Source organism: Acomys minous, assembly GCF_964271855.1.
Source record: "Acomys minous genome assembly, chromosome: 11".
Taxonomy (NCBI): domain Eukaryota; kingdom Metazoa; phylum Chordata; class Mammalia; order Rodentia; family Muridae; genus Acomys; species Acomys minous.
Genome location: NC_140492.1, coordinates 77,082,527 through 77,101,465, shown reverse-complemented (window position 1 = coordinate 77,101,465; position 18,939 = coordinate 77,082,527). Strand labels below are relative to the sequence as shown.

The window sequence follows — 18,939 nt, the reverse complement described above, 5'->3', positions numbered from 1 at the left end:
GCCGGCCAGCCTCCTGCTCCCTACTGCCTGCTGCCATGTCTTCCTGACCCTGACGGACTGGGTCCCTCTGGAACTGTGACCCAAAATAAACCCTTTCTCCTGTAAGTTGCTTTTGTCAGAGTCTTTTTTCACGGCGATGATAAAATAGCTACAACACTCAAGGCAGGGGCCTCAGGGTCTGCCCTGAACCAATACTGTCGTTCTCCCAGATTCCGCGGTAGGCTCCCAGCATCATTTCCTGTCTCCAACTCTAGTATCTCTAGACTCATTAGCTCTGCTCTCTCTCCCCGAAACACACAACCATCTCAACACAAAACAACTAAAACCCACCATCCTTCCTGCCAAGACTGTTCCTCTGCCAGCAGCCAGAACTCGCCGCCCACAGCCCGGAACCAAAGACCTCACCTCGCCTGGATCCCCACACCCAGTCACCAACCCCTAAACTGGGGCACTCCTCCTGCCACTAATCCTGTCCCAGGTTTGACCTCCAGCCAAACTCCATCCTTGGTCTCACAGACAGAGGACTGAATGCATACGTTGTCAGTGCCCTGCTCAAAACTTCCCTCTGCCTTCACCTACCCCACATGCCCTCACAGACGCCCTGACCTGTCTGCAGCCTCGCTCCCACAGCCACTCAGGAACAGGCAGCCACACTCGCCCTTTACCTGAAGAATTCCTCTTCCCCACTCAGCAGAACCCCCTAGCCCTCCTCTGGTCTTCTGAGTTACTGCAGAATGAGTGGGTGGCCCTGTTCAAAACGCTTGGTCTACAAAGAAAGTTCCAGGACAGAGAAACTGTGTCTCTAAATAATAAATAAATAAATAAATAAATAAATAAATAAATGAATAGGACCAAAAATGTTTCAGGATTTTTAGATTTGGGTTGAGACCCAACTCAAAACACCAAATTTGGGGCTGGAGAGATGGCTCAGAGGTTAAGAGCACTGACTGCTCTTCCACAGGTCATGAGTTCAATTCCCAGCAACCACATGGTGGCTCACAACCATCTATAATGTGATCTGATGTGCACTGTATACACAATAAATAAATAAATCTTTTAAAAAAATACACCAAATTCATTAGTTCCATATTTAAAAAAACAAAAACAAAAAACCTATGCATGTGTGCAGAAGACAATTTTAAATAATTTTATGCAGAAAAAAAAGTTTCATAATGTAGAATTTTCCACTTGGAACCTTGTCAGCACTCTAAATATTTCAGGATCCAGATTCTGGTTAGGAAGCTCTGTGTCTCTGCTGTCTCCTTTCATGCCCTGGAACCAATCAGTCCTGTTAACTACGGCAGAGCATTCTATACTTCAACATAAATGAAGTGACCTTTTAGATAATTTCAGTAAGCATCACTGGAACTCTACCTTGTGTGTAAAGTCTCCTCTAGCAAGGAGGTGGCACCAGCAGGCCTCAGCAACGCCAGGTGACACCTCTCCCCTATCGACACAAATACATAGGATAAACGAGCTTTTAAACTTTTTAAAAAAGATTTATTTATTTATTAAGTTTACAGTTTTTTTTGCTTGCACGTACCCCTGCACACCAGAAGAGAGCACCAGATCTCATTATAGATAGCTGTGAGTCACCATGTGGTTGCTGGGAATTGAACTCAGGACCTTTGGAAGAACAGGCAGTGCTCTTAACCTCTGAGCCATCTCTCTAGCCCGCTTTTAAACTTTTTTGGGTTTTTGAGACAGGGTTTCTTTGTGTAGCCTTAGCTGTCCTGGTCTCGCTTTGTAGACCAAGCTGGCCTCGAACTCACAGCAATCTGCCTGCCTCTGCCTCCCAAGTGCTGGGATTAAAGGCGTGCGCCACCACGCCCGACCCTTAAACTTTTTTATACTGGCAACACATACCAAGTTCACTACTTTTCCCAAAAGTTAAAAAAGAAGACTAAAACGCTGCATGGATCGAATCCGTTCACTTTACCTACCGTCCGTATACTACAGAAGAGGAAGACCAGGCAACTTGCCTGAGGCCACACAGTGAGCAAAGCTGGCTTCTGTCACTGTGACTTGTGACTTAATACCTCTGCTGCCTTTGACCTGAATGTCACAAAACACAGCAAAGCCATCTGTCACAGTGACAAAAGTACTATCGGTCAGATTCTCAAATAATTATATTAACATGCCCATGGTACTCCATTCCCAGGCACTTTAGGCTTTATCCTCAAATCTTGCAAGTTCTTTCTTTCCTTTTTTTTTTTTTTTTTGGTTGGTTTTTTGTTTTTGTTTTTGTTTTTGTTTTTATTTTTGTTTTTTTTGGTTTTTCGAGACAGGGTTTCTCTGTGTAGCCTTGACTATCCTGGATTCACTTTGTAGACCAGGCTGGCCTCGAACTTACAGCAATCCGCCTGCCTCTGCCTCCCGAGTGCTGGGATTAAAGGCGTGCGCCACCATGCCCCACTCCAAGTTCTTTTTTGGTTTTGGTTTTTTTTTCTTCTCCTCCCTTTGATAGAACGAGATTGTACAGTGGCTGCTAGACAGGCTGCAGCGACCATATAATCTGAAAACCAGAAGGCGCTGGCGCTATACAGGGGGTTCAGTGTGTGACCGTCACCTGTGACTAGGCAGAAATCCCTTCAGCTGGGCTTTCCTATTTAATCAATGAGAGGCCTGTATTCAGCTCTACACTTCAAAACGTTGTCAGCTTAAAAGAAAAAACAAGCCCATGACCATGTCATCATCTTTGCTGGTAATTTAGGACAGTTTGTTGTTGTTGAGCTGGGGTCTCACTATGCATCTCTGGCTGGCCTGGAACTCACAGTGTAGACCAGACCAGCCTCTTCATCGAAGTGATCCTCCCGCCTCTGCCACCCAAGTCCTGGAATTAAATAAAGGCTTACACCACCACACTTGGCTAGACCGAGTTCTCTTAATAATGATTATAAACAGTTACCCAAAGTTTTTTTTTTTAAATATTTGATGTGAGCGCTAAATACTACCACTCACCAGGCTCAGAAGGGCCCCCTGCAGCCAAGGTAGTGAGGGGGCTAAGGCAGGGGGACCGATGAGGCCAGCCTGACCCACACAGTGAGTGCCAGCGAATGAATGAATGAATGAATGAATGACCAACCAATGAGAGTTCTGACTAATAAAAAAACCTTAGGTGCTGAGGGCTTAAGTTAAGTACCAGCTGCTATGTGATGACGCCAACTTCACAGCCTGAATAAAAAGCACTCAATTGTCTAGAAACCATTACACACCCTGCATGCAGGCCTGAGGGGACACCGCCCCAGCTAATCAAGTTCCTCCAGCTACCCACCTCAACACCACTTGCTCCCAGACAGCATTGCTCAGCACCCAAGGGCAGAGGTGCCTGTGGGTGAGCAAATCAGTGAGTGAGGAGGAACCACACTCCGAGATGAAATACCGAGTGGCTCAGGATTAGTTATCTTCCTCAGGAAACAGGGAAGAAATTCTAGTTGGACCGGGGAGGCCAACCTAGCTAGGTCAGAGGCAGCTGAGATGGGCGTGGCTCCTGCCTCGGAAGGTGAGCATCCGAAGTTTCTGTCCGGTTGTTTCTCAGAAGGTGAGCATCCGGAAGTTTCTGTCTGGTTGTTCAGGAACAAGGGCGCTGATGCAGAAGCAGTCTTGTGGCCAGTCGAGGAACTATGTTTCCACATTTGGAATACCAAGCTGAGTAGGACATGGGTCTATCAGCCGTGAGGGGATGCGGCTCCCGGCAGCCATTTCCAGCAGCCTGAGGGTCGTCTCTAGTCATGCAGTGACCCTGACTCATGACTTCAACAAGGAAAAAAATTGCAGGCCCGTGGAGAGGTTACGAAGCAGAGGCGGGACTCAGTAGAACTACTGTAATGTGCCGCCCGCCAAACCTTAAGACGTGACTCGGGGACAGAAGGTTGGCAAGGGTGTGGGCTTCTCCAAGAGAACTGCAGAAAACGAGACTGCAGAAAGGTGGGGAACAGAAAATGAGGGGGAGGAGGCACGGATAGGCAATTTATTAACTCTCTCAATACTAGCCATTTACGTGTGCCACTCTGGTGACTCTCAGGTTACATCTCAAAAAGGTGCAGAGGAACCCTTTCTCCCTTCTTTTTTTTTTTTTTTCCCTTAAGATAAATTATATATAAGTGAGATAAACTAGGTATGTCGTGACGCAGGAGGCACTGAGGCCGTACAGGGGCTCCGGGTTCACAGCTAAGAAGGGAGACAGACCCTCTATCTTGTGCTACGTGCAATTCTTGCTTTGCTGCAGGCAAGAGACTTGAGCTGGGCTCCAGGTGAGGGACTCCTTTTCCTTCTCCTGTCTCCGTCATCTTCCTGGCTCTCTACTTGGCTTCTGTTTGTACTCGCCTCCCACTCATGCACCTCCTACCTGAGCGGCTCACACTCACACACTTCCTACCTGAGCGGCTCACACTCACACACCTCCCACCTGAGCGACTCACACTCACACACCTCCTACCTGAGCGGCTCACACTCACACACTTCCTACCTGAGCGGCTCACACTCACACACTTCCTACCTGAGCGGCTCACACTCACACACTTCCTACCTGAGCGGCTCACACTCACACACTTCCTACCTGAGCGGCTCACACTCACACACTTCATACCTGAGCGGCTCACACTCACACATCTCCCACCTGAGCGGCTCACACTCACACACTTCCTACCTGAGTGGCTCACACTCACACACCTCCCACCTGAGCGGCTCACACTCACACACCTCCCACCTGAGCGGCTCACACTCACACACTTCCTACCTGAGCGGCTCACACTCACACACTTCCTACCTGAGCGGCTCACACTCACACACCTCCCACCTGAGCGGCTCACACTCACACACTTCCTACCTGAGCGGCTCACACTCACACACTTCCTACCTGAGTGGCTCACACTCACACACCTCCCACCTGAGCGACTCACAATCACACACTTCCTACCTGAGCGGCTCACACTCACACACTTCCTACCTGAGCGGCTCACACTCACACACCTCCCACCTGAGCGGCTCACACTCACACACCTCCCACCTGAGCGGCTCACACTCACACACCTCCTACCTGAGCGGCGCACACTCACACACTTCCTACCTGAGTGGCTCACACTCACACACCTCCCACCTGAGCGACTCACATTCACACACCTCCCACCTGAGCGGCTCACACTCACACACTTCCTACCTGAGCGGCTCACACTCACACACTTCCTACCTGAGCGGCTCACACTCACACACTTCCTACCTGAGCGGCTCACACACACCTCCCACCTGAGCGGCTCACACTCACACACTTCCTGAGTGGCTCACACTCACACACCTCCCACCTGAGCGACTCACACTCACACACTTCCTACCTGAGCGGCTCACACTCACACACTTCCTACCTGAGTGGCTCACACTCACACATCTCCCACCTGAGCGGCTCACACTCACACACCTCCTACCTGAGCGGCTCACACTCACACACTTCCTACCTGAGCGGCTCACACTCACACACTTCCTACCTGAGCGGCTCACACTCACACACTTCCTACCTGAGCGGCTCACACTCACACACTTCCCACCTGAGTGGCTCACACTCACACACCTCCCACCTGAGCGGCTCACACTCACACACCTCCCACCTGAGCGGCTCACACTCACACACCTCCTACCTGAGCGGCTCACACTCACACACTTCCTACCTGAGCGGCTCACACTCACACACCTCCCACCTGAGCGGCTCACACTCACACACTTCCTACCTGAGCGGCTCACACTCACACACTTCCTACCTGAGCGGCTCACACTCACACACCTCCCACCTGAGCGGCTCACACTCACACACCTCCCACCTGAGCGGCTCACACTCACACACCTCCCACCTGAGCGGCTCACACTCACACACTTCCTACCTGAGCGGCTCACACTCACACACCTCCCACCTGAGCGGCTCACACTCACACACTTCCTACCTGAGCGGCTCACACTCACACACTTCCTACCTGAGCGGCTCACACTCACACACCTCCCACCTGAGCGGCTCACACTCACACACCTCCCACCTGAGCGGCTCACACTCACACACCTCCCACCTGAGCGGCTCACACTCACACACCTCCCACCTGAGCGGCTCACACTCACACACCTCCCACCTGAGCGGCTCACACTCACACACCTCCCACCTGAGCGGCTCACACTCACACACCTCCCACCTGAGCGGCTCACACTCACACACCTCCCACCTGAGCGGCTCACACTCACACACCTCCCACCTGAGCGGCTCACACTCACACACCTCCCACCTGAGCGGCTCACACTCACACACTTCCTACCTGAGCGGCTCACACTCACACACCTCCCACTTGAGCGGCTCACACTCACACACTTCCTACCTGAGCGGCTCACACTCACACACTTCCTACCTGAGCGGCTCACACTCACACACTTCCCACCTGAGCGGCTCACACTCACACACCTCCCACCTGAGCGGCTCACACTCACACACTTCCTACCTGAGCGGCTCACACTCACACACTTCCTACCTGAGCGGCTCACACTCACACACTTCCTACCTGAGCGGCTCACGCTCACACACTTCCTACCTGAGCGGCTCACGCTCACACGCCTTCCACCTAAGCTAAAGTTTTTCATGTACAAGGTGTTTAGAAACACAACTAACAGGGGCTGGAGAGATGGCTCAGAGGTTAAGGGCACTGACTGCTCTTCCAGAGGTCCTGAGTTCAATTCCCAGCACCCACATGGTGGCTCACAAGCATCTATAATGTGATCTGATGATCTCTTCTGGCCTGCAGGTGTACATGGAGGCAGAGCACTGTATACATAATAAGTAAATAAATAAATATTGAAAAAAAAAGAAACACAACTATCATTTTGCCTTTACATTCTAATGCTCAAAGTCCAAGTTCAATTTAAAAAAAAAAAAACTTCTCAAGGTTTTTTATTGTTGGTTCAGACCAGTCAGTCATTTCTCAAGTCATGAAATGTACACTGGTTTTCTCTGCTTATAGCACGGAGCTAATAACTCAAAATATGGAAAACACAATTTAGTCCTAGAGCTGTGCCTAAGTAGTACAGCACTAGCCCTGCGCGCACACACAGGCCCAGGGTCTGAGCCTGACCGCCTCAAAAGTCTTAAGAACTCCATGGATTCATTAGTTACAGATCATTTGCAAAGGTAGTGTTTGCAATTTCTCACACTAGGGCTTTTGTAATGAACGTTCTCTACAGGTAAAGGCCTGGGGCTGGGATACATAAATATAAAGCAGATACAAGATGCAAAAACAGTAAAACTGTATGAATGTTGTTCATTGTTCAAAAATACAACAAAACTATCAGTAAGCTAAATCTCCCAAATGGAATCTATGTATAAGACCATCACGCAAGTATGACGGAATTGCGGTATTAAACTACTAAAGGTCTAGCGGCCAGCATAGTGTGTCGACCTTTCATCAGGAGGCAGAGGCAGGAGGACCTCTGTGAGTTCAAGGACAACTTCCTCTACAAAGAACGCTTCAGGCCATCCACAGCTGCATGGAGAGTCCCCGTCTGGGGTTTTTCTATGTTATCTTGGCCATCCTGGACTGCTTTGTAGACCAGGATAGCCTCAAACTCACAGCGATCCAACTGCCTCTGCCTCCCAAGTGCTAGGATTAAAGGCATGCACCACCACGCCTGGCTAGTTTCAGCTTTTCAGGGAGATAAATACCAGCTGGTATTTATTTATTTTATCTTTTTTTTTTTTCCCAGAGCTGAGGACCAACCCCTATTTATATATTCGTCTGTTTGTTTATTTATTTATTTTTGAAGCTGGAAGACAAATACATGGTGGCAATTATAAAGTTCTTTGTCTTTTTATACTTCGGGAACATTTTGGACTTTTATTTTCAGTGCTGGGGATTAAACCCTGGACCTCATGCACACCAGGTAGCACTTTGCCAAAAAGCCATGTCCTTGGGTCTATTTTGAAATTTTGAAGTTAAAAAAAAAAGTATTAAAATTTTCTCAACTAAAAGGTAAAATAAGAAACAGGAGGATCTGGCTATGGTTGTGCAAGGCTTTAGTCCCAGCACTTGGAAGGCAGAGGCAAGCAGATCTCTGTGGGTTCGAGGTCAGCCTGCTCTACAGAATGAGCTCCAGCACAGCCAAGGCTAGATAATAGAAATTCTGTCTAAAAAGAAGATATTCCTGTCTCAAAAAAAATAAAAAATAAAAAATTAAAAAAAGAGGAAGGAACAAAAAGGGAAAAGATGCAAATAAAGAAAGAGAAGAAAAAAGAATTTTGAGTGGAAGTCTGTGCTTTGCAATGGATCTTGAACCAAAATAATTTCTGAATATCTACACTTATAAACTGTCAATTTTATTTACAACAATGACCACAATGGTCACAATTTGAAATTTACATTGTCACTGTACTGAGCTAATAAGGATATTCTATAGATTATTAAATGTGCACTTTCAGATAACCAGGGTTTATCACTGTAACATTCCCTGCTAAAGACCACAGTTAAAGGAGTTACATCCCCTTATTTTGGGATGGCTTATTAATTGTGGTCTGGGCTGGGGAAATCAGACAAAGCCACGGCTACATCCCACCTCCACGCAACTGTCATTTGGATATGCAACTAAACCTCTCTAAACTGTTTCCTAGCCTCTAAGTCATGACAACACAGCACAAGTGTTAATATATAATAGTCACGAGTTAGCATCAAGTATAGCAGATGGTCAATAAGTAACCATTAGCTATTACCATGCACATTTAAATAAGAAATGTTTGGATTTTTTAGATTTTCTTTTGTTTTAATGTATGAGTGTGTCTTTGTGTGTATATGTGTGCCGTGTGCATGCCTGGTGTGCACATAGATCAAAAGACGATGTTAGATCCCTTGGAACTGAGGTTTCAGATGGTTGTGAGCCACCATGTGGGCGCTGGGAACCTAGCCTGCGTCCTCTGCAAAAAGTAACATGTGTTCTACTGAGCCCAAGGAAAAGTTTTTTAAGTGTACATTTAAATAAACCTTGTCGGGACTGGAGAGATGGCTCAGAGGTTAGGAGCACTGACTGCTCTTCCAAAAGTCATGAGTTCAAATCCCAGCAACCATATATTGGCTCACAACCATCTATAATGAGATCTGTATACATAATAAATAAATCTTTAAAAATAAATAAATAAATAAAAATAAACCTTGTCCCCGAGGTTTCATTTGTAAAGGAATCAAGTAAGACATTCAAGACACTTTTACTCAGAATAATCTGGGCAGTTCAACACTCCTCCTCCAAAATTGAAACAAAAGCCAATTTAGCAATTTTCCTTTAAAAAAAACAACAACAACAAAAAGCTTTTAGAAAATCAAAGGCGAAGTTGAAGGACACTGAATGACAGAAGACACAGTCTTCACATTTAAATTTCTAACAAGAGACTTCGGACATGACAAAAGACACTGTTACCTTAAAGTGTGGTCAGATGTAAAGTTGATGAATCTATACAAGGTCACATCCGCACTCATTCAAACCTTGATTTACAGTAAGAGCACACACCTGGTGCAGGCCAGGCTTGCCCAACAGCTCCCAGGACAAGCTCTCTCCCAGAAGTCTCCAGCTCTCTCTTCTCTTTGAAATTCCTTTAGCAAAGACAAATACTGCCACTAATGGGCTATGGTCTTCCAGCATGAGAGAGAATGACTTAATGTCCCCAAGCACAGCCCAGTGATGTGAAGTATCTAATGTTCTGGTCACTGGTGTCACCATCTCAACCTTCAGCAGCTGGGGAGAGCCCTACCTGGCTGCTGGCACCTCGGCTGGGCACGGTCCATTCAGGGTCTAACCACAGCCTTTGTGACATCTCCGACTTGACACTCACATCACTGTGAATCGGGTTCCCACAAGGCATCAGTGAGCTTTACTTATTTTATTTCTAAAACGTTCCAGCATTGTCAGAATGTGGTTCCTTCCAGAGTCTGACAGTTCTATGTTCTTGCTAAGCAGTAACAGTGATTTGGGCAAACACATTGTTTAGGAGTAGTGAGTACCAAAAAGTTAGCTAAGTGCTCCTCTTTACCCGAAGAAAAAGGCCCTATAGATGATATAACCTGGTTTTTATCTTCGAGTTTATTCTGAACACTTCTGCATGTGTCAACCCAGCCCCTGTAGTAACCTAATGAAACACGTTCACAACTATACTGAGCTGGACCCGGACCCACTGTTACCAGGTGGCTTCATTTGGACCGGGACTGACAGGCCACACTGTCTGTGTTTGATTCTTTCAGCCGGTTCTGGTTACTTTTGTTTTGTTTTGAGACAGGGTAACCCCAGCTGTCCTGGAACTCTCTAAGAAGGCCAGGCTGGCCTCAAACTCAAGGGTCACCTGAGTGAATCTTGCCTCCTGAGCGCTGGGAAGAAAAGCACAGCAGCACCAACACCTGGCTCAACAGCTGCTTTAAAGCATAAACACCAAGGGGGCTGGAGAGATGGGTCAGTTGTTAAGAGCATTGCCTGCTCTTCTAAAGGACCCGGGTTCAATTCCCAGCACCCACATGGCAGCTCACAACTGTCTGTAACCCCAAGATCTGATACCCTCACACCAGCACACATAAATTTAAAAAAATAAAATAAAGAAAAAAAAAGAATAAACACCAAAAAGCAAAGCAAGGTCCTCCCTCCCTCCCTCCCTCCCTGCCATGGTCATCAGAGGAAAGCCTGTGAGGAGCCAGCACTCACAAGGCTGGGGGAAAGGTCATAGCCTAGAGGCCAGCCAGGCTGCTCGCCTTGACTGCGTCTCAAATAAACAAGCAAAGGTAAAGAAGCCCCAGGGAATGGGACTGATGAGTGGACGGTTCACAAAAGCGCAAGGACATCAGCTCACCGAACAGCCCACACTCCCAGGGAGCAACGCCGCATCAGCACAAATCTACAAAACCAATCCCGACAAAACAAACAGGAGAACACTAACACAAACTGTCCTACTAGGATTTAACAAATATTCAGATGTGGCCTCAGGCCTAAAACAATCCATGGCCCACACTGACTGCACCATGAACGCAGATGTAATTAGTTCATTACTCTCAGATGGGTTCCACTCATGGTCCAAAGTGGCTTTTTGGTCCTCTTGACAAAAGGCAATCTCCTACCCGCCACCCCCACCCGAGCAGGCTTCCTGTCAGTCATCTGCACCAGAAATGGAATCCCCACCCTTTTATGTGTCTCACATTGGCCTAAAACCTGCTGTGTAGCAGGGAATGACCAGGAACTTTTGATCCACCTACCTATATCTTTTAAGTGCTGGGATTACGGCCTATGCCACTAAGCTTGACTCACTAGTGTTGGGGACGAAACCTCACTCTACGGACTAAACTACATCCCCAGCCCTTGGAATGCTCAACAATAAGACAACTTGCCAGACCAAGAGAATGGATGGCGCTCCTCAGCCTGCTCTCGGTTTCCACAAGCCCGGCCTCTCCTGCCTATGTCCTAGGGCTAGGACTGAGCCAGAAGCAAGTGACATCAACCAAAACCATCCCCTAAGTTCCTATGTCTGAGTCACCTGGACAAAATCGGGACCAGTGGAGGGGAAAGTGTCTCCTGGATCAGTGGGAGCCTCTGCACAAGCACCTCACGGGCTCCAGCACCTTCCACGCCACTTCAGTCAGCCTCCTGCGATCCACTGACACTCACGTGCACACAGAGAGCTGACTGTCTTTCCAATCTCTCAAATCTCAGCATAACATGTACGGGCAACATAAGAGATTTCCCCAACCCAGCACACAGAAAGAAAGGGGGTTTTCGTGTTTACCTCACTGAAACAAAGCATAAGGTACTAAGTCAGAGAGACCTAGAAATAGCAGATGCCAGCCCAGGCAGACCCGTTGTACACAGTGGGGGTGGGCGGCTCACACTGAACCAGACCATCCGAGCTTGCTCCGGAGCACCTCATCAATGCCTGGGGGCTGCTGGCTGATGCTGTTCTCCCTACAGCCCAGGCACTCTCCATTAAACACACAGGAACCTAAGTGTTACAAGTATGAAATCCGTACCAATCACAAGCACCTAAAACCAGGCACTGCCTGGAAAGCTCACGGTCCTTTACAGTGCTCTGAAAGAGGACACTGGTCACGCTACACGAGGAGAGGAATGACAAAAGCAAGGACTAAAAAGCCATTGGAACAAAGAGTCCATTGAAGTGAGTGGATGATCTCCTGATCTCCCACATAAGTCACTGACTCTCTGGAGCTCCTCCAGCCCGGCCCCCATGCTGTGTCCAAGTCTCTCCCCCACCACACACACACACACACACATGCACGCACACACGCACGCACGCACGCACGCACGCACACACACACACACACACACCACATGCCCCTACTCTAACCATCTCTCCCCTTATGCAGCACTTCTGTCAAAGGCCTGTGGCTTTCCGGGGGGAGCACTCCCATCCTCACCTGTGGCTTTCCGGGGGGAGCACTCCCATCCCCACCTGTGGCTTTCCGGGGGGAGCACTCCCATCCCCACCTATGGCTTTCCATGGGAGCACTCTCATCCCCACCTGTGGCTTTCCAGGGGAGCACTCCCATCCCCACCTGTGGCTTTCCGGGGGGAGCACTCCAATCCCCATTTTGATCTGCAATCAGACGCTGACCTTCTTATTCCTGTCAGTCAAACTGGCCACCTCATTCTTCCCCCACTGCAGATGTTTCGGTTTCTTCTCAGCTGTTTCCAATCCGACATGGTTCTCTTCCTTATATAAAACATCGATGAGTTCTAACACTTCTAGCAGTCTTTCCCCTGCTGTGCCCTGCCACAAACTCGTTCTGGAAACAAACGTCAGGGTATTTACTGCCACTTATTCTTTTTACTCCCTTCAGCTTCTTTTTTTTTTAACTTATGCGTATGTGTCTGGGGGGAGGGGGAATGTACGTGCAGGCAAATCCAGGTGCCACAGAGGCCAGAGGTGTCAGATCACCTAGGAGCTGGAGTTACAGGTGCTTGCGAGCCATCTGATAGAGGTGCTAGGAACTGAAGTCTGGTCCTCTGGAAGGGCAGTGTGTGCTGCTCTTACCTGCTGACCCAGATCTCCAGGCCTTCCACGGTTTAGCTTTTTAAGATAGGGTCTCACTTTGTAACCCAAAGTGAGCTTAAATTTGCAATCCTCCTGCATCAGCCTCCAGACCACTAGGATGGCAGCAGGGCACTGCCACTTGTCTTATTTCGTATCCTTTATTTGAATAGCTCAGCAGAGTACAGATAATGCAAAAATGTCCCTCAGACTGGAGTGAATTCCCTGCAGAAAGTACAGGCAAGGCCAGGACTTCTCTGGGGTGCCCACACAGCATTAAACTACAGTATTACTTCCTGTTGCAGCCATGGAAGAGAACTCACCAGGAAGCCTTTGGGCCTCCAACTTCCTGGAACACTTATAGAAGGATTCAAAAATGGTTTGAGGGGCCGGAGAGATGGCTCAGTGGTTAAGAGCACTGTCTGCTCTTCCAGAGGTTCCGAGTTCAATTCCCAGCAACTACATTATGGTTCACAACCATCTATAATATGACCTAAGGTACACTGTATACATAATTAATAAATAAACAAATAAATCTTGAAAAAATGGTTCGAGATACTCAAAAGTCAAGACAAGATGTCTTCTTGCAAGACAATGAAGAACAGAAATCATTTAAACACAAATTCCAAAGAAAAGCACAAAAGGCCTTGTTCTGCAAACCGATATATAGAACAGAAAGAAACTGAGGCAAACTGGCAGTCTTGACCAGCTCAATGACTGCTCTGCAGACCCTTCCTTCCCCTTAATAGTCTTCCTTGCATCCCCAGAATGCAAAGTTACGGAAAGACAACTGGTTAAGTGACCTCATCGGCACGTTTCCAAATGCTAGGGAACTTGACTGATGCTGCCAAGTGGTGCAGTGCGGGAGGCGGGGCAAGAGCTGCATGACCCACCCAACCCAGCCAGACCCCATAGAGAGAAGCCCAAACCAGGTCTCCTTACTTAAGCTCTGCCCTCTTAATCTCTGCTAAGAACGAGAGGACCACTTTCATGGGCCAAGTGGGAAAAGGCCAGGGTCCTTCCAACTTGCCAAAAAGAGCATCCTCTAAAGCTTTTATTGTGGGAAAGAACCTAAGGTTATGGATGAGGATAAAAAGACACTACTGTCTAGCTGCCTTCTTAAAGAGGATGATCATCCATTTTGTTTCTCACCTTTGACCCCAAGCACAAGGATTAAGACAGCAAGCCACAATTTCCAGAGGGTCTCCCTTCTGAGGAGGCAAGCTAACACACATACACATACACACACACACACACACACACACACACACACACACACACTGGCTGCCTCAGGAACATGAGGCATGCTTCCTGCCAGCGGAGCAGCTTACAGTCACAGAAATAGCTTCCTACCCATGGCCAAACTGACTCTGCCATTTGCCCCTCTCCTCGTGTCCCTACTAGCCAACAAATCAAGCTGGATAGAGATGACCAAACCCTGAACCCCAGAGCCCACATAAACCCAGAAAGGGAGATTCAGCTCCACAGACCTAACCTCTGACCTCTGACCTCACACGTGCACAATGGTACAGGAGCACACAAACATCTTTTTGAAAAGGTACACGTATGTCCCCATGTAGTGATGCTACTTAACAGTGGGCCACAGAAACCGGAACACGAAGACATCACAGGCCATTGGTGTTCCCCACCCCTCTCACTGTCTGTGGTCATTGCTCCCTGTTTACAGACTTTCCTCCCGTGTCCCGCCTAGCACGGAAAAACTCAAAGGCAAAGGCCTGCACGGCCACCCGGCACATGACCCATTCATCCCAAAGGGATTCCCAAGCCAGCTCCGCAACACTGAAGAGGTCACAGACCCAAAGGTGCCTTGGAGAAGGTCCAGGGAAGTTGAGTGACTTGCTTCCCAAATTACAGGGATGGCTCCACTAAATTCTTCCCATTAAAAAACATTTCAACTCATTCATTAAGTGCATATTAACTGGGCCAGGCACTTGACCGGGTGGATGGAAGGAAGCCTCAGTACGTTTTCATCTTCCTAGGTGCAAAAACGATGTAGTGAGAGTGTACGTGTCTACACGCACACGGAATAAATTCCCGAGGATGGCGGCGACTACTGAACCAGGAAACCTAAGCACCATCTACCCTAGGGGCTGGGGAGTAGTACCCCTGGTGCTTGGCTCCTGCCCGCTCAGGTGTTTTAAGGGGAAACAGGGTGCTCACAGTGACTCAAGAAAGGGACTTGGGGTTCCAGCGTGGCCTGGATGCCAGTGCCTGGCCCTGGAAAACTAATTTCTCCCCGTCTGTGGAGCATTACAACTGTTTCTGCACCGGCCTCTACTCCTAGACTCATTAGGACTCCAAAACACTGCTCTTTCTGTTGCTGTCTTCAGAGGTGGCTTGTTGGGTTGTTGGATTGTTTGTTTGTTTGCTTGCTTGCTTGTCTGTTTGAATACTGGACTGTGGTGGAAGGCATCAAGCCTGAAGAGAGTGGAATTTCCTACTTACTCACAGGCACTGCCGGCTAGAAGCAGGGGGCAGTCTGCCCACTGACCCTTTCAATCCCCAATCTTTGAACTCGCTTCAGCACAGTACAGAAGGAATGTGCACAAGGCAGCACAAAGCCAGGTAGACTTTCTGGTTTAGCACATGAGGGACTCAGGTCGGGACAGTCGCGCGGGGTAGAAAAGGGATATCTAAGAGTTAAGTGTAACTTCAGGAACTTTTGAAGAACTCAGTTACAAGCAGGGTCTCCCAAGAATCTCCTAGAAAGTTCCTTGGAAAGGTTACAAGACAAAACTGTCTTAGCTGATTGATGTCTCGGATTTGCCGGAGGCTGGGGGCAACGTTAGGGCGCACTAAAGCCTGACTCCGGCCGAGTCTCCTCTGGGTCCTGCCGGCGCCTAGGCGTGCTCCGCCCGGCCAGGCGGGAGCCCCGGGGCAGCTCCCACGCACCGCTCCTGGCTCCCGCGCCACCGTGGGGCCGGGGCGGGAAGGAGGACGCGCCCGAAGGGCCTAAGGAGAGGAATGTCCTGGAGCTTATCCCCCTAAGGAATCTCCAATTACTCCGGTCTAGGGGCACAGAGCCATCCCACACGGGCCGGGAAGACGCTCCACCCCGCCTCCCCCGCCACGCCGCAGCCCGAACGCGAGAGGGCCCCGCTTACTTTTGGTGGCAGCGATAAGGTTCTTGCCGTCCTTGATGAGCTCTTTGATGAACTTGTTGGTCCTCTCGAGCTCCGCTTCGTGCGCGCGGATCCTCTCCCGGAACCACGGGCTGTCGAGGTAGCAGTCGCTGAACTCCAGGGGCTGCAGCCCCATGACTGCGGCGGAGCGCACGGGCGCAGGCCGAGCTTGGGCTCCGAGGCGGCGGCAAGGTGCGGGGCTCCGAGGAGGCGGCGGCGGGCGGGCGGGCGACAGCAGTTCGCTCATGTCCCGCCGAGCCCAGCGAGCCAGGCGACTGCACCGCGGCGCGGATCCCCAATCCCGGCAGCCCCCAGCAGCTGCAGAGCCCGCCGCCCCGCCCCGCCCCCACGCCCCTGCTCTCCCTCCCCAGCGCCTTCGGCTCTCCTCCCTGCCCTTCCCCGGACGCCTCTTCCTTCTCTTCTCCACGCGCAGTTGCCCCTCCTCTTCCTTCCGAGGCGGCCGCCGTGGAGAACGTAGTCGGTGCCCTCCACCCTCGGGCGCCTGCGCCTCCCTGGTCTCGGCTCGCCCGATCCAGGTGACTCAAGCGGATCCTCGAAGTGGGCTCCGGACCGAACGGGAAGGAGTCTTAATAGCAGGCCTCGGTCCCCGCGGTCAGACGACTTAAGTCAGGACGGACTGGCGGGCGGGCGGGCGGAAATGATTGACTCACTTATCTGTGTACCCAGGGAGGGCGCCTCGCGGTGCAAGGGCTCGCACGCCGGGCGCTCGCTCTCCTCATCCCACCCGCCGCCTGCGCCCGAGCGCTCAACATCTCCACCTCGGTGTTGTCTTGGCAGCTTCTAGAACATTGTTCATCGTCCCGTGCCGAATGACTTAGGGCAAGGGAGCGTGTAGCTAAAGCGCGTTGACCCTGTTTCTGTCCTGTTCCGCAGATTAAATTTACACGGGTAGAGGAGGCGACCTTTATTCTAAAAATAGGCCGCCGCCTTAAGTAGATGCCAGACTTTAAGTGGTTTTTTTTTCACCTGATGGGAGGGAGGCGGCAAAGACAAGTGTGAATTCGTGTCCGGGCGCCCACAGAAATCCTTTCCTATTCCATGCGTTCTAAAGCAGAACTCAGTACCTCCCCCAAATGTGTACAGCAGATCATACACTTGGGAGACACTTTCATCAACCAACAGTTTATAAAGCAATTACAATGTGCACACATGGCATGCATTTTTGACAAACTCACAACACATGTTTACATGTAAAGGCTTAATGATGGTTGTAGTACCACCGGGAAACTTAAAAGTGATTCTTTAAAACGTTCAGACTGAGTGCAGTAATTAAGAGACTGTTTGACCTGAAAGCTGTAAGCTAACCCTCTGGGAACAGCTAACTAAATCTGTAAGCGCTCCTGTTAGAAATGGCACCATTTGCGTGCCTAACCCAGAGGTAAACATTGTTTCAGTGTCCATCCTCTGGGTTCAAAAGCCTTTCCAAATAACTTCTAGGCACTTTGAAAGGTTCACTTCCTACTGAACTCCCTACTCAGCAAGGGAGTCTACACTGGAGCGAGAGAAAGGCAAAGGGGAGGAAAAACTGGAGATTGAATTAAAGCCAAACACTGTAGCACCATAGCCAGACATAGTGCCTGAGCCGCCATAATCCCAGAATCCCATAAGCTGAGGCAAGAGGATTGAGTGTTTAAGGCCAACCTGGACAGCCTGGTGAGAGGCCAGGCAGGGCTTCATAGCAAGATCCTGCCTCACAAGCGAAGCAAGGGCAGTGAATTGCCTTGAATGAGAATGATCCACCCCCCCAGAGTCTCATACAGTTGAATGCTTGATTTCCAGTGTGGAACTGTTTGGGAGGGATTAGGAGGCGTGGCCTTACGGCAGGAGGTGGGCTTTGAGGTTTCAAAATTCCAAACCTGTCCCAGTCTCTCTTTTTCTGCCCCATGCTTGTGAAGTAAGATGTGAGCTGTCCATCTACTGCTCTGGCACCATGCTTGCCTGCCACCATGATAACCCTCTGACATGGACCTGGACTGACCCTCTGAAACTGTAAACACCCCCACCCCCACCCCCGATCAAATGGGTGTCACAGCAGTAGAACCATGACCAAGACAGCCAGGTAGATTGCTCAGTAGAAATAATGCCTGCCTCCAAGCCAGATGACCTGAGTTCAATGCCCAGGACCCATGGGAGTGGAAAGAAAAACCACTCCAGAAAGTTGTCCTCTGACCTTCATTCACACTCATGCCTATATGCACTCGTATACACACGCACGCATTCTCACACACACACACACACACACACACACACACACACACACACACAGAGAGAGAGAGAGAGAGAGAGAGAGAGAGAGAGAGAGAGAGAGAGAGAGAGAGAGACAGGAGAAATACTTTTTTAAAAACAAACTGAGAATACCCTCCAAAAGAGAGGTTGTGGAGGCTTCCACAAAGAATCCAACAAGACTGTGGTCTTGTTGCCATTTTAATTAAAAGGCTGAGGATGTGTCCTGAGCCCCATATAAGGACCGGTAAATCTTTAAACCCCAAAAGACCTTCCCAACAGGCTCAAACTACTCCAGGCCTTAACCACCACCTGAGGAAAATAGAAGTCGGCATGCCCCTTCCCACCGGGGTCCAGCCTGAGCCAGCTCTGCCAGGGACCTGTTTCAGATGCAGCCTAAAGGAGACACTGGTCTCACAGCTGCTGTAACCAGAATGGGATGCTGATCCCACAGTCTAGCCTGTTGGCAAATTTTGCCTATGGATGTCGATGCTCATACGCAGGCTTGTTTTCCTTCCTAGTCACTGG

General features: G+C 49.5%; 1 protein-coding gene across 2 annotated transcripts in view; it reads right to left on the bottom strand.

The window, feature by feature from the left end:
* The window catches only part of LOC311608310 (transmembrane protein 184C), a 43,698-nt gene extending 27,408 nt beyond the window's left edge, over window positions 1-16,290 (bottom strand). For both annotated transcript variants that reach the window (XM_084800708.1, XM_084800710.1), the window contains exon 1: window positions 16,150-16,290. The gene's annotated coding sequence lies outside the window, so the exon portion shown is untranslated. The remainder of the gene's footprint in view (window positions 1-16,149) is intronic.
* Window positions 16,291-18,939: the final 2,649 nt, after the last annotated feature.